The sequence below is a fragment of the Papio anubis genome, chromosome X (assembly GCF_008728515.1).
Source record: "Papio anubis isolate 15944 chromosome X, Panubis1.0, whole genome shotgun sequence".
NCBI classification, from domain to species: Eukaryota; Metazoa; Chordata; class Mammalia; order Primates; family Cercopithecidae; genus Papio; species Papio anubis.
The window spans coordinates 31,534,746-31,548,090 of NC_044996.1; positions in this window are offsets into that span (position 1 = coordinate 31,534,746).

Genomic DNA, 13,345 nt, shown 5'->3' on the forward strand with positions numbered 1-13,345 from the left:
AGATGAATGGATAAAGAAAATGTGATACAAATACACACACACACACACACACACACAAACACACACACACACAATGGAATACTATTCAAACTTAAAAAATGAAATTCTGGAGGGGGCAGGGCCAAGATGGCTGACTAGAAGCAGCAGTGATTGGAGTTTCCAATCAAGAAGATCGAAAACAGAGTGCAAATCCCACACTGGTAACCGAGGTATCCAGGTTCTGTCATTAGGACTGACTAGGCAGCTGGTGTGAACCATGGAGAGGAATGAAGAGCAGTGTGGTGTGGCAGCCTACCTGATAGCCACATGGGGCAGGGGAGGCCATACCCCCAGCCAAGGGAGGTGGTGAGTGAGTGTGCTACCCAGCCTGGGAAGCCATGCTTTTTCTATGGAGCTGTGCAACCCATGGATCAGAAGATTCCACTCAGGAGCCCAGGCCACTTGGGCCTTGGGCTCCAACTACAAAGCCACACAGATTCTCAACACTCACTTGGCTAGAATGAATTGGCCTAAGTCTGCCAAGTTTCCTGGGGGAGGGGTGGCCATAACCACTGCTGTGGCTACCTGCAGTCTAAGCCATCTGAGCTACTTGCGGGAGAGGCAGCAGCCAACACTGCAGCTGCAGGGCCTCCCTGCAGGAACTTCAACTTCAACCAGGGCTCAGGGACAGAACTCTGATCTCCCTGGGCCTGAGCCCCTAGTGGAAGGGATGGCCACAATCTCCATTGACCAGCAGACTTAATGTTTCCTCCTTCTAGCCCTGAGGAATCCAGGCAACCAAGATGAGTGGGTTTTGCCCCAGTGCAGCAAACCCCTTGCACCAAGGGACAGCTAAAGTGCCTCATTAAATGGGCCCTGCTTCCCGTGCCACCCAACTGTGTGAGGTGCCCCTCCCCCCCCACAACAGGGGTTTTCAGACATCCTATACAGGAATGTTCCTACTGGTTTCAGGTCAATGCCCCTTGAGGTCAGAGATCCCAGATGAAAGAGGAGACACCCATCTTTGCTGTCCTCCAGACTCCTCAAGTGACATCTCCAGGCGTGGCAGCGAACCAGATGAACAGGGCCTGAGGTGCAACCCCAGCAAACCACAGCAGCCCTACAGAAGAGGGACCTAACTATTGAAAGAAAAACAAGCAAACAAACAGCAACAAAACAGCATCAACAAAGAAAGTCCCTACAAAAACCTCATCCAAGTGGCAGCAGCCTCAAAGATCAAAACTAGGCAAACTCATGAAGATGAGAAAAAAATCAATGGAAAAATGCTGAAAACTCAAAAGGCCTCTGTTCCTCCAAATGATCACAACACCTCTCCAGCAAGGGCACAGAACTGGACGGAAGATGAGATGGGTGAATTGACAGAAGTAGGCTTCAGAAGTTGGGTAGTGACAAACTTAGCTGAGGAACATAAATGACCTGATGGAGCTGAAAAATGCAGCACGAGAACTTCGTGAAGCATACAGAAGTATCAATAACCAAATGGATCAAGTGTAAGAAAGAATATCAGAGATGAAAGAGTAACCTGCTGAAATATGGCAGGCAGACAAGATTAGAGAAAAAAGAATGAAAAGGAATGACCAAAACCTCCAAGAAATATGGGACTATGTAAAAAGACTGAACCTACCACTGATGAGAGTGCCTGAAAGAGATGGGGATAATGGAACCAAGTTGGAAAACACACTTCAGGATATTATCCATGAGAACTTCCCCAACCTAGCACGACAGGTCAACATTCAAATTCAGGAAATACAGAGAAACCCACTAAGATACTACACGAGAAGATCAACCCCAAGACACATAATCATCAGATTCTCCAAGATCTAAATGAAGGAAAGAATGTTAAGGGCAGCCAGAGAGAAAGGCCAGGTAACCTACAAAGGGAAGCCCATCAGACTAACAGTGAATATCTCAGCAGAAACACTACAAGCCAGAAGAGAGTGGGGGCAAATATTCAACATTCTTAAAGAAAAGAATTTTTAACCCAGAATTTCATATCTGGCCAAATTAAGCTTCATAAGTGAAGGAGAAATAAAATCTTTTTCAGACAAGCAAATGCTGAGGGAATTCGTCACCACCAGGCTTGCCCTGCAAGAGCTCCTGAAGGAAGTACTAAATATGGAAAGAAAAAGTTGGTACCAGCCACTGCCAAACACACGAAAATATAAAGACCAATGACACTATGAAGAAACACCATCAACTAGTGTGCAAAATAACCAGCTAGCATCATGATGACAGGATCAAATTAATACCTAACAATATTAACCTTAAATGTAAGTGGGTTCAATGTCCCAATCAAAAGATACAGAATGGCAAATTGGATAAAGAGTCAAGATCCATCAGCATGCTGTATTCAGGAGGCCCATCTCATGTGCAAAGGAACACATAGGCTGAAAATAAAAGGATGGAGGAAAAATTACCAAGCACATGGAAAGCAGAAAAAAGCAGGGGTTGCAGTCCTAGTCTCAGACAAAACAGACTTAAAAAAAATAAAAAAAAGTCAAAGAAGGGCATTACATAATGGCAAAGGGATCAATTCAGTAACAAGAGCTAACTATCCTAAATATATATGCACCTAATACAAGAGCACCCAGATTCATAAAACAAGTTCTTAGAGACCTACAAAGAGACTTGGACTCCCACACAATAAAAGTGGGAGACGTTAACACCCCACTGTCAATATTAGACAAATCAACAAGACAGAAAATTAACCAGAATATTCAGGACTTGAACTCAGCTCTGGATCAAGTGGATCTAATAGACATCTACAGAACTCTTCACCCTAAAACAACACATTCTTCTCAGTGCCACATGACACTTACTCTAAAATCGACCAGATAATTGGAAGTAAAACACTCCTCAGCAAATGCAAAATAATTACAATCTCTCTGACCAAAGTGCAATCAAATTAGAACCCAGGATTTAGAAACTCACTTAAAACCACATGACTACATGGGAGTTGAACAACTTGCTCCTGAATGACTCCTGGGTAAATAATGAAATTAAGGCAGAAATCAAGAAGTTCTTTCAAAGCAATGAGAGCGAAGAGATAATGTACTAGAATCTCTGGGATGCAGCTAAAGCAGTGCTAGGAGGAAAATTTATAGCACTAAATGTCCACATCAGAAAGCTAGAAAGATCTCAAACTGACACCCTAACACCACGATTAAAAGAAGTAGAGAAGCAAGAACAACAAATCCAAAAGCTAGCAGAAGACAAGAAATAACTAAGATCTGAGCAGAACTGAAGGAAACAGAGACACAAAGAACCCTTCAAAATATTAATGAATTCAGGAGCTGACTTTTTGAAAAAAAATTAATAAGATAGACTGCTAGCTAGAGTAATAAAGAAGAAAAGACAGAAGATTCTAATAGACACAATAAAAAATGATAAAAGGGATATCACCACTAACCCCACAGAAATAAAACTACCATCAGAGAATACCATAAACACCTCTATGTCAATAAATCAGAAAATCTAAAAAAAAAAAAAAAAAAAAAAAAAAAGATAAATTTCTGGGCACACACACCCTCCCAAGACTAAGCCAGGAAGAAGTCCAATCTCTGAATAGACCAAAAACAAGTTCCAGGTCGATATACCTCATGAACATTGATGCAAAAATCCTCAAAAAATACTGGCAAATGGGATCCAGCAGCACATCAAAAGCTTATCTACCATGATCAATTCAGCTTTATCCCTGGGATGCAAGTCTGGATCAACATATGCAAATCAATAAACATAATCCATTACATAAACAGAACCAACGACAAAACCCACATGATTATCTCAATAGATGCAGAAAAGACCTTTGATAAAATTCAATATCCCTTCATGCTAAAAACTCTCAATAAACTAGGTACCGATGAAGCATATCTCAAAATAATAAGAGCTATTTATGACAAGGCCACAGCCAATATCATACTGAATGGGCAAAAGCTGGAAGCATTCCCTTTGAAAACCAGCACAAGACAAGGATGCCCTCTGTCACCACTCCTATTCAACATAGTATTAGAAGTTCTGGCCAGGGCAATCAGGCAAGAGACAAAAATAAAGGGTATTCAAATAGAAAGAGAGGAAGTCAAATTGTCTCTGTTTGCAGATGATTCTATATTTAGAAAGCAGCATTATCTCTGCCCCCCAAACTTCTTAAGCAGATAAACAACTTCAGTAAAGTCTCGGGATACAAAATCAATGTGTAAAAATCACAAACATCCCCATACATCAACAATAGACAGGCAGAGACTCAAATCATGAATGAACTCCCATTCACAATTGCTACAAATAGAACAAGATACCTAGAAATACAGCTAACAAGGGACATGAAGGACCTCTTCAAGGAGAACTACAAACCACTGCTGTGTAAAGAGAGGACACAAACAAATGGAAAAACCTTCCATGCTCATGGATAGGAAGAATCAATATCATGAGAATGGCCATACTGCCCAAAGTAATTTATAGATTCCATGCTATTCCCATCAAACTACCATTGACATTCTTCACAGAATTAGAAAAAACTTGTTTTAAAATTCACATGGAACAAAAAAAGAGCTCACATAGCCAAGACAATCCTAAGCAAAAAGAACAAAGCTGGAGGCATCATGCTATTTGACTTCAAACTATACTACAAAGCTACAATAACCAAAACAGCATGGTACTGGTACCAAAACAGACATATAGACCATTGGAACAGAATAGAGACCTGAGAAATAAGACCACACATCTATAACTATCTGATCTTCAACAAAAATCGACCTGATAAAAACAAGCAATGGGGAAAGGATTCGATTCCCTATTTAATAAGTGGTGCTAGAAAAAAATGGCTAGCCATATGCAGAAAACTGAAACCGAACTCCTTCCTTACGTCATGTATAAAAATTAAGTCAAGATGAATTAAAGACTTAAATGTAAAACCCAAAATCATAAAAACCCTAGAAGAAAACCTGGGCAATACCACTAGGACATAGCCAGGGGCAAAGATTTTATGATGAAATCACCAAAAGCAATTGCAACAAAAGCTAAAATTGACAAATGGGATCTAATTAAACTAAAGAGCTTCTGCACAGCAAAAGAAACTATCATCAGAGTGAACAGGCAACCTACAGGTAATTGGAGAAAATTTTTGCAATCTACCCTTAAGACAAAGGTCTAATATCCAGAATTTACAAGGAACTTAAACAAATTTACAAGAAAACAAACAAACAACCCCATCAAAAATTGGGCAAAGGATATGAACAGATACTTCTCAAAAGAAGACATTATGCAGCCAACAAACATATGATAAAAAGCTCAACATCACTGATCGTTAGAGGAATGCAAATCAAAACTACAATGAGATACCATCTCACTAAAGTCAGAATGGCAATTATTAAAAAGTCAAGAAACAACAGATGCTGGCGAGGCTGTGGAGGAATAGGAACACTTTTACATTGTTGGTGAGAATGTAAATTATTTCAACCATTGTGGAAGACAGTGTGGTGATTCCTCAAGATTTTATGAACCAGAAATACCATTTGACCCAACAATCCCATTACTGGGTATATACCCAAAGGAATATAAGTCATTCTATTATAAAGATACATGCACCCGTATGTTTATTGCAGCACTATTCACAATAGCAAAGATATGGAACCAACCCAAATGCCCACCAATGCTAGACTGGATAAAGAAAATGTGGTACATATACACCATGATATACTATGGAGCTGCAAAAAGGAACGAGATCATGTCCTTTGCAGGGACATGGATGAAACTGGAAGCCATCATCCTCAGCAAACTAACACAGGAACAGAAAGCCAAACACCACATGTTCTCACTCATAAGTGGGAGTTGAACAATAAGAACACAGAGACACAGGGAGGGGAATAACACGCACCAGGGCCTGTTGGAGGGTGGGCGCAAGGGGAGGGCATGCATCGGGACAAATATTTAATGCATGCTGGGCTTAAAAACTAGGTGATGGGTTGACAGGTACAGCAAGCCACCATCACACACATATACCTGTGTAACAAACCTGCACGTTTTTCACATGTATCCTGGAACTTAAAGTAAAAGATTAAAAAAATAGAAAAAAATTTTAAAAAGGAAATTCTGTCATTCATGGCAACATGGATGAGCATGGAAGACATTATGTTAAGTGAAATAAACAGACACAGAAGGATAAACACCACCACGTTCTCACTCATATGTGGCAGCTAAAAAAATTGATCTCAAAGAAGCAGAGTAGAGTTCTGGTTATTAGAAACTAGGAAGGGAGGGTTTGGTTAATGGATACAAAGTTACCACTAGATAGAAGGAATAAAATCTAGTGTTCTGTTACACTTTAGGGTGAATATGGTTGGCAATAATTTATTGTATATTTTCAAAAAGCCAGAAGGGAGATTTTGGATGTTCCAACACAAAGAAATGATAAATGTTCAAGGGAATGGATATGCTAATTACCATGATTTGATCATTACACATTGTATATGTGTGTCAAAATATTACTCAATATCCCATAAATAGGTAAAATTATTGTTTCAACCAAAACAAATAAAAAAGAGGGAATGCAAACAATAAAAAATAAAAATCTCCACTTTAGTGGAGTAAGATTGTCATCATTAGGCACCAGATTGCCCCCAGCACCAGGCTGGCTTCTACTGGTAGAGACTTCAGGCCCATGCCAGCACCAGTCTGACTCCTGCAACCCTAGTCATTAGGCTAGCACCCATGGACCCAGGCTCCAATTTGGACCCAGTTGATAGCCTCCAAATTTGCTCCAGTGCCAGGCAAGATTGCACAGCCCCAAGCTCTAGGCCTGCTTGGAAGACTTGGTCTCTGAGCCTACCCCAGAACCAGGAAATCCCCAAATAGCCCCAGATATAGAACATCCCTGAGCTTCAGTCCTGCCCTAGTGCTGAGCCAACCCCCATAGAATGAGGATCCAGGTTTGGCCAAAAGCCATGTCAGCTTCGGTGACCCCAGACTCCAGACTGCACACGTTACCAAGCTGACTGCCCAGTCATCAGGCCAGCCTCTGCAGATACAGGATCTAGGCCCACCCAGCATCAAGCCAGCCCCATCCAGCTTCAGGCTTCAGGACCACACCAGCACCAGATTGGCACCCATGGCCTCAAACACCTGGTGGACACCTGTGGATACAGGCTCTAGGTCTGCCTATGGCAGACTAGCTCCTGTTGCCTCATGCACCAAAAGACTCAGGGTTCATGCCTGTCCCAGTAGGCCCCAGCACTGGACCTTCCCTCATGGACACAGGCTCCAGGACTGCCCTTGTGTACCAGGTTTCAGACTGGCTCCTAATGCCCCAAGACCCAGGCCAGCCCTCACAAATCTAGCATCTAGACCAGCACCTGCACACCCAACCTATAGGCCACCACCACCAGACACAGGCTCTAGGTAGGTCCCCATGGCCCCAGGGTCCAGGCTAGCCCCAGTGGCCCCAGGCACCAGGCCAGCACCTGGCATCCTGGGCTCCAACCAGGCTTCATGGACCCACGCACCACGTTGGCCCCAGGTCCAGGCTGGCTCCAGGCTTTAGGTCAAGCCCTGTGGCCCCAGGCTCCAGCAGACCAATCCCCATGAACTCAGGCTCCAGGCCTTACCCAGTGGTTCCAGGCACCAGGCCTAACCCAGTACCAGGCAAGTTTCCATGGGCTTAGGCTGCAGGCCCTTCCCAGTAGACCCAAGTGTCAGGCCCATTCCAGCACACAATTAGTGCCTGTAGACTCATACTCAAGACTGGCCCTAGCACCAGGTCAGCTCCTGTTGACCTAGGCTTTAGACCCATCTCCACCAATCAAATCAACAGGTTCACCCCAGTGAATCCAGACTTTAGACCCAACCCCGCAAGGCCAAGCACAAGGACGGCTTGCCCAAGGACTCCAGCAACAAGCTTACCCTCAGACTATGTCAGACAGGCTGCCCAAAATCTCTGGGTGGGCTGACTGGTGAAGGGCTTTCCCCAGACAAAGCAAGTCTGAAAAGACTGTAACAAGTCCCTACTTCCTCAAATGCACACACATCAACATAATACAACAAGAAACATGAAAAATCAAAGAAACATAATACCACTAAAAATACACAATAGCCTCCCAGTAGCTGACGAGGTTGTACAGTAGACTTACAGAACTTGATTCATCTTGCGTAACTGAAAGTTTATACTCATTGAAGAGCAACTTCTCACTTCCTCCTCCACTCAGCCCCTGTCAATCACCATTTTACTCTCTGTTTCTAGAGCTTATACAACTGAAATCATGCAGTGTGTGTCCTTCTGTGACTGATTTATTTCACTTATCATAATGTCCTTCTGGTACATTCATGTTGTCACATATGAAAGTATTACTTCCTTAAGGCAGAGTAATATTCCATTGTATGTATATACCACATTTTCCTTAGCTACTCATTTGTTAATGGATATTTTAGTGTTTCTGGATGTTGGCTACTGTGAATAATGCTGGAGTGAATATGGAAGTGCAGATATCTCTTTGAGATCCTGATTTCAGTTCTTTCTGATAAGTGCCCAGAAGTGGGATTTTTGGATTCTATGGTAGCTCCATCTTTAATTTCTTGAGGAACCTCTGTACTGTTTTCCATAATGGCTGACTAATTTACATTCCTACCAACGGTGCATGAGAATTCCCTTTTCCCCACATTGCTGAGAACTCTCGTTATCTCTCTTTTTTAAATTAATATTCGATATTCTAACAGGTGTGAGATGATACCTCATTGTCATTTGCATTTGTTTTTTTTTTTTTCCTGATGACTAGTGATACTGAGAAGCTTTTCATTTATGTGTTTCCCATTTGTATGTCTTCTTTGGAAAAATCTTGAGTACTTTGCCCATTTTCCAATAGGTTATTTTTGTTTGGCCATAAAATTGTAGGAATTCCTTATATATTTTGGAAATTAACCCTTTTTCTGAGATATAATTTGCAAATATTTTCTCACATTTCATAGTTTGCCATGTCACTCTGTTGATTGCTTCCTTTTCTGTGCAGAAGCTTTTTAATGTGATATATTCCTACTTGTCTATTTTTGCTTTATGTCCTGTGATTTTGGTGTTATATTCATAAAATCCTTGCCAAATCCAATATTAAGAGGCTTTCCTATGTCTTCTTCTGGGTGTTTTATACTTTTATGTCTTACATTTGAGTCTTTAATTTATTTGAGTTGATATGTGTGCGTGGTGTAAGGTAAGAATCCAATTTTATTCTTTTTTGGCTATATATAATATTTTTTAAACTTTTAGTTTAGGTTTGGGGGTACATGGGAAGGTTTGTTACATAGGTAAAATTATGCCATGGGGATTTGTTGTACAGATTATTTCATCACCCAGGAATTCTGCTCCTCTGCCTCCTCCCACCCTCCACCATCAAGTAGACCGCAACGTCTGTTGTTCCCTTTTTTGTGTGTTAATAAGTTCTCATCAGTTAGTTCCCACTCTTAAGTTAGAACATGTAGTATTTGGTTTCTGTTTCCACATTAGTTTGCTGAGGATAATAGCCTCCAGCTCCATCCATATTCCCACAAAAGAAAAGATCTTGTTCTTTTCTATTGCTGCATAGTACCCCATGGTGTAAATGTGCCATATTTTATTTCTCTTATCTCACTGATTGGCATTTAGATTGATTCCATGACTTTGCTATTGTGAGCAGTGCTACAATAAATATTTGCATGCATAAATCTTTATGGTAGAATGACTTATATTCCTCTGGGTATATGCCCAGTAATGGGATTGCTGGGTCAAATGATAGTCTGGTTTTAGCTCTTTGAGGAGTCGCTATACTGCTTTCCACAATGGTTGACATAATTTACACTCCCACCAACAGTGTATAAGTGTTGCCTTTTCTCTGCATCCTCGCCAGCATCTGTTATTTTTTGTCTTTTTAGTAATAGCCATTCTGACTGGTATGAGATGGTATTTCATTGTGGTTTTGATTTGCATTTCTCCAATGATAGGTGATGTTGAGCTTTCTTTATATGTTTGTTCATTGCATGTGTATCTTATTTGGAAAAGTGTCTGCTCTTTTGCTCACTTTTTAATAGGGTTGCCCACTTTTTAATAGGGTTGTTTGTTTTTCTCTCATAAATTTAAGTTTCTTGTAGATGCTGAATATTAGACCTTTGTCACATGTATAGTTTGCAAGTATTTTCTCCCATTCTGTAGGTTGATTGTTTAATCTGTTGATAGTTTCTTTTGCTCTGCAGAAGCTCTTAAGTTTACTTAGATCCCACTTGTCAATTCTTGCTTTTGTTGTGATTGCTTTTGGTGTCTTTGTCATAAAATCTTTGCTTGTTCCTATGTCCAGGATGGTACTACCTAGGCAGTCTTCCAGGGTTTTAATAGTTTTGGTTTTACGTTTAAGCCTTTAATCCACCTTGAGTTGATTTTTGTATATGGTGTAAGAAAGGGGTTCAGCTTTAGTCTTCTGCATATGGCTAGTCAGTTATCCAAGCACCACTTATTGAATAGGATGTCTTTTCCCCATTGCTTGTTTTTGTCAGGTTTGTTGAAGATCAGATAATTATAGGTGTGTAGTCTTATTTCTGGGCTCTCTATTCCGTTCCATTGGTCCATATGTCTGCTTTTATATCAGTACCATGCTATTTTGTTTACTGTAGCTCTGCAGTATAGTTTGAAGCCAGGTAACATGATGCCTCCAACTTTGTACTTTTTGCTTAGGATTTTCTCAGCTATTCGGACTATTTTTATGTTCCACATGAATTTTAAAATATTTCTTTCCAGTTCTGTGAATAATGTCAATAGTAGTTTGATAGGAATAGCATTAAATCTGTAAATTACTTTGGGCAGTATGGCCATATTAATGATATTGATTTTCTTCTATCCATGAGCATAGGATGTTTTTCTATTTGTTTGCATCTTCTGTGGTTTATTTGAGCAGTGTTTTGTAATTCTCATTGTAGAGATCTTTTACCTCCCTGGTTAGCATTATTCCCAGGTATCTTATTTTATTTTTTAACGGAAATTGTGAATGAGATTGCCTTTCTGATCTGACTGTCAGCATGACTGTTGTTGGTATATAGAAATGCTAGTGATTTTTGTACATTGATTTTGTATCCTGAAACTTTGCTGAAGTTGTTTATCAGCTGAAGGAGCTTTGAGGCCAAGACTATGGGATTTTCTAGATACAGAATCATATTGTCTGCAATCAGAGACAACTTGACTTCCTTTCTTCCTATTTGCATGCCCTTTACTTCTTTCTCTTGCCTGATTGCTCTCGCTAGAACTTCCAATACTGTGTTTAATAGGAGTGGTAAGAGAGGATATTCTTGTCTTATGCCGGTTTTCATGGGGAATACTTTCAGCTTTTGCCCATTCAGTATAATGTTGGCTGTGGGTTTGTCATAGATGGCTTTTAATTTTTTGAGGTATATTCCTTTATATCTACTTTACTGAGAGTTGTTAACATGAAGGGGTGGTGAATTTTATCAAAAGCGTTTTCCGTGTCAATTGAGATAATCATGTGGTTTTTGTCTTTAGTTCTGCTTATGTGATGAATCATACTTATTGATTCGTGTATGTTGAACCAATCTTGTATCCTAGGGATGAAGCCTACTTGATCATGGTGGATTAGCTTTTTGTTATGCTCCTGGATTAGGTTTGCCATTACTTTGTTGAGGATTTTTGCATTGATGGTTCATCAAGCATATTGGGCTGAAGTTTTATTTTTTCTTTGTGTGTTTCTGCCAGGTTTTGTTATCAGGATGATACTGGCCTCATAGGATGAGTTGGGGAGGAGTCCCTCCTCCTCAATTTTTTGAAATAGTTTCTGTAGAAATGATACCAGCTTTTCTTTGCACATCTCATAGAATTCAGCTGTGAATCTGTCTGTTCATTGACATTTTTGGTTGGTAGGCTATTTATTACTGGCTCAGTTTTGGAACTCATTATTGATCTGTTCAGAAAATCAATTTCTTCTGGGTTCAGTTTTGGGAGGGTGTACGCATCCAGAAATTTATTCATCGCTTCTAGTTTTTCTAGTTTGTGTGCATAGATGTGTTTGTAGTCGTTTCTGATGGTTATTTTTATTTATGTTGGGTCAGATGAATCCCTTCATCTTTTCTAATTGTGTTTGTTTGGATCTTCTCTCCTTTCTTTCTAACGTTTTCAAAAAACCAACTCCTGGATTCATTGATACTATGAATATGTTTTTGTGTGTGGCTCAATTTCCTTCAGTTCAGGTCTAATTTTAGTTATTTATTATCTTCTGTTAGCTTTGGGGTTGATTTTTTCTTGCTTCTCTAATTCTTTCAGTTGTGATGTTAGCTTGTTAACTGCAGACCTTTCAAAGTGTTTTAATGTGGGCATTTAATGCTATAAATATCCCTCTTAACACAGCCTTACCTGTGTCCCAGAGAGTATGGTATTTTGTATCTTTGTTCTCATTAGTTTCAAAGAACTCCTTGATTTTTGCCTTAATTTCATTGTTTACCCCGAAGTCATTCAGAAGCATATTGTTTAATTTCCATGTAATTGCATTATTTTCTTAGTCTTGACTTCTATTTTTATTGCACAATGATCTGAGAGTGTGTTTGGTATGATATGGGTTCTTTTGCATTTGCTGAGGATTGTTTTATGTCCCATCATGTGGTCAATTTTAGAGTATGCGCCATGTGATGATGAGAAGAATGCATATTCTGTTGTTTTTAGGTGGAGAGTTCTGTAGATGTCTATTAGATCCATTTGGTCCAATATTGAGGTTAGGAACTGTATATATGTTACTTTTCTGCCGCAATAATCTGTCCAATACTGTCAGTGGAGTGTTGATGTCTACCACTATTATCATTTGGGAGTTTATGTCACATTGTAGGTCTCTGAGAACTTGTTTTATGAATCTGGGTGCTTCTGTGTTATTTACATTAGTTAGATCTTTTGGATTGAACCCTTCACCGTTATGTAATGCCCTTCTTTGTCTTTTTTGATTGTTGGTTTGAAGTCTCTTTTGTATGCAATTAAGATTGCAAACCCTGCTTTTTTTTCTGTTCTCCATTTGCCTGGTGTATTTTCCTCCATCCCTTTATTTGGATCTTATGGGTGTCATTTCATGTGAGATGGGTCTCTTGAAGACAGCATGCCATTATTGTTTTGGGGTGGAAAGTTCTGTAGAGGTCTATCCGATCCATTTGGTCCAATACTGAGTTTAAGTCCTGAATATATTTGTTAATTTTCTGCCTCAATGGTCTGCCTAGTACTGTCAGTGGAGTATTTACAGTTTTCATTTTAATCCAACTTGCCACTCTGTGCCTTTTAAGTGGGGCATTTTGCCTGTTTACATTCAAGATTAATATTGATATGTGTGGATTTGATCCTGTCATTGTGTTGTTAGCTGGT